Source organism: Etheostoma spectabile, chromosome 11 (assembly GCF_008692095.1).
Source record: "Etheostoma spectabile isolate EspeVRDwgs_2016 chromosome 11, UIUC_Espe_1.0, whole genome shotgun sequence".
NCBI classification, from domain to species: Eukaryota; Metazoa; Chordata; class Actinopteri; order Perciformes; family Percidae; genus Etheostoma; species Etheostoma spectabile.
In genome coordinates this window covers 21,727,243-21,731,269 of record NC_045743.1, presented here as the reverse complement: position 1 = coordinate 21,731,269, position 4,027 = coordinate 21,727,243, and positions in this window count along the sequence as shown.

Sequence of the window (4,027 nt, the reverse complement as noted above, 5' to 3'; positions counted from 1 at the left end):
CCCCCCTTAGAACTTTTGACCCTTCACATTCTTTCCAGTAAGTACATTTAGTTTTAAGTTGGTTTTTTTTGCTAGCAAAAACTAGCATATTGATTGATATGTCAACGTGAATTACAGATGCACCTTGCTAACCAAGCTTGCTAGCGTTAGGTTGTAATTTAGCATTTAGCTTATTCTACCCAGGTCTCCAAACATGAACCACAAACCAATGGGCGTTTGTCATGGTAGCTACGTCCATTTCTTTTATACCTGGCTTTCGGTTATTTATTTGTAATCTCCAGGCCTAATTTGAGGTACCCCTGATGACATCACTGCGACCTAACAGAGCATCTGCACTGCCACATTAGACATTAGTCAATTTTTTTCCAGGCTGAGTGTTACGGTTTCATTTTTTTTTTTATCTTGTTTTCTTTCCCTTCTCTGTGTTCCCTCCCTGGTCTTGTGTTTGGGTCTTGTTTTTCCTCGGGCTTGTGTTGTTGGTCTTGTCTCGTGTTCCCCTTAGTGCCTGTATGTATTGTTTCCTGTTTTATTTTGAAGTCTGGTTTTTAGTCTCGTCTCGCCTCTAGTTTTACTTCCTGTGTCTTCCCGCTCTTGTGATTACCTGATGTTTTTCACCTGCTTCCCTGCCCTCTTGTCACCTGGCTCTCGCTACCTTGTTACCTCGTGTATATAATGTCTGTGCTTCTCTTCTCTCTTGTCAGATCCTTATGTCTCGTCAACGTGGTCGTTTCTATGTTATTGTCTAGTTCCTGTTATTCCCAGTGAGTTGTTCCAGATTTATCACTCGTGCATTTTTGCCTGTGTAGTGTTCCCTGTTTCAGTATTGCCATCCCCTGTGCCTATTTTTTGATTTTGCCTTTTGTTCCCTGTGTTTTGTTGGACTGTTAAAGCAAAGCCCTTTTTGAAGCTTCGGCTTTGCTTTTGGGTCCTCCTTCCTTAATCGTAACACTGAGTAGTACTTTACTAGTAAGCTGATCCTTTGTGGAGTGCCCCTTCATACTACGTATATATTTACGTCTGTAAATGGTCTAAAGAATAGTTTTTATGTTAAAATAAAAATAAACCGTATTCCTAAACTGCTACACCATAAGTGTATTACGGAGTAGAACATGAATACCAACTCAGTCTCATGGCAGTACTTGAAACCCTTTTATACAGGGTGAATGTCCTGTGTTGTTTGACCCATCCACCTCCCCCGACCCCCACCCCCACCCCAACCAAACTCCTTACGCACAGTTTTGGCTTTTCTACACTACTCGCTATCGTAATCGTGCTGTTATCACGAAATATGCTTCCTATTGAAATACATTAGTTTAAAATGTGTGCTCACCATCACAAAAAAGAGAAAATCACGTCCCTGTATACGAACCAATAGATTAAATAACGTCTCCATTTCGCAAAGTGCCATGAGACTGGGGTGTACATACATAGTACACTGTGTTTTAGAAATGGTAGATGACGCCCAGGGAGACCAAAGATTAGACCAGATGATCACATCATTACAACTCAGGATGAAGGCGGTTTCAAAGCTATATGAGCTAGAAGATTGAAACTCCCCAACAGCCTGCACCACAGAGATATATTGTGTGGTGACATGTAGCCTTGGCCACAAGCAAAATATCATTCAGTTATACCAGCTGTCTGAACATAGGTATACTAAAGTTGGAGGTATCCCTGGAGGCAAACACAGCCCTCTCTGCTTATCTTTAGAGGTTCCCCTGCCTCATGTCTCTGTAATATTTCCATTGTCCAAAGAGGAGATTTTTAAATCTTTTATCATTGGGAAATGCAGCTTTTCCTTGGGCCTGGTTTCAAAGACATATGCTAATCCACGTGACATCTACATTAAAGGTCTTGGTATTAAAAAAATGTCATTCTGCAAGATGCTATTACAGCTCAGCCATTTCTTCTAAACTTATATGAAAACAAATTGCTTTGCTTTAATTTTTTCTTCTGTTTCAAGCCAGCACTGGTCTTAGCTGCATCCCCTTCCTATCCTGATATTCTTCAAATCTAAATAACCTTGGCCTGTCTTGGGTTTGAAAAAAGGTTGTGTGTTTTAGGGAGGCTGTAAAGAAAGCCCGAGCCACAGTTAATAGTAAGCTATCACTTTAATCCATTAGGACTGCCAGGGTTATTGGAATTGGGTCTGCAGATTTGATTTTATGTGATCAACATTAAAGCCCCGTCACCCACCACTGGTGTGTTTCCTAACACTCATTTCTCACAGTATTGCACCCACAGCTCCGCTGTGTCCACCCAACCAAAAAATGACCTAAATGGCTAAAAGTATTTGCTTCCCCTTGGAAAGGCAACCATGTGTGTGCGTGTGTATGTGTGGGTTCACCACAGTGATAATAAGCCCAGCGTTGGGAGTTATGGCGTGCAATGCTAATGCCATGTGACTTTGCCAAGCGGGGCAGCATGAGGGGCAGTAAAACCATGACTGAGAAGTTATGGTGCAGGGTTTACGGTATGACAGACATTACTCATTCCTCCTCTTCGCCTTTCTTCTCTCCAAACCCAAATGCTACGTGCACTTCATACTAGAGGAAGCAGGAAAAACGGGAGGACGTTTTTGATGTTTTGGCAGCTATTGCAGTTGCTTGTAGGGTATAGTAGAACTGCTGGTAGATGTACAGCCATGTGTGTGGTTTAACACACATCCATAGTTGTTTGTTTGATCAATCTGGGGAATTTAAGGCTGATTCATGCTTTTGCGTTAAATCAACGCCGTGGCTACGTAGGTAGGTACCTCGGAAGTGCACCTCTCTACACTGCGCGCCACACGTCAAGGAGAGGTTAACCTTTTGACCATTTTGGCGTCTTTGGTTGCAGTTATAAACCCGCTGCACACTACCTGCCCAGTAGTCTGGATTGATGACAGTTCATTAAATGGATAATCAGATTGTCGGATGTCTCACACCTTATGAAACTCTGTTTCGGGGAACAAAAGCTTTGAGCTGGCAAGCTACATGTTAAAAAAGGCACGTTTTGATTGGATATTGCATTTGGGGAATGATTGTAAAGAAGTTTAGTTTACGGCATGTTCTCTTTAACTGGGAATTGGTGGGATTGCTGTGTACAAAGTACACACGGAGATACACTGGTAAAAGCAAAGGAGGTGTAACCACGTATAAGCTGATTTCCAAAGCTCATGTTACTGTATTGTACATTACATTTAATATTGTATGTGGTGTTTTGTTTGGCAGGGGCAAAATGTTCCACCAAAACAAGTTCCTTCCCGAGACTATTCTGCAGAGCCACCGTCACTGCGACCGGGGCTTAGCTCCCCCAAAGATGATTGTAATTGGTTTAAAGAAATACAAACAACCCAGAGCGTTGTTTTGTCCTATCCCAGAATGTATGTGTGGTGTAGCAAGACCTTACGCCAAAAGGCTGTGGGGACAGAGCTGGACATGAGAGACTACCTGCCAGCAACAGCTGACAGACAAAGCAGCTAAAAACATCCAGGTATTTCAAAGGCCGAAACAAGAGCTAAAGGGAGAGGGATTATTTGACTTCCATTCATCAGGTGACCAGAACTCAAACTCCAAATGAATGCTGATGACTGCTACATGTGGAAATTGCCGGCTTTTCACCAACATCTTAGCTATTGCTGTTGATGCGAAAGCAATCTCATGTGATCAGTATGAGCTTTTGATCCTATCTGGGGTTTCTGCTGATTTTAACAAGTCAAATTTCAGACTTTTTGTTACCTTTTTCAAGACCATTAGGAATGACATTTAAGACATGTCACGACATAATGCAGAGTCACAATAAACATTAATTAAAAATTTAAACTTTAAGAGCGATACAGTAATAATCTGTACATATACAAAATTACTACAATATCACATAATTAAAAAAAAAATGTCATTGGGCATTACAGGTAGCATGACATGGACGTTGGAACATTTACGATCTGTTTAAAATCATTAAAGATCTAGAAATTTAAGGCTTTAAGGTCAAATGAATTGAAATTTTAGACTTTTTAAGACTTGTTAAGACCCCACGGAAACCCTGC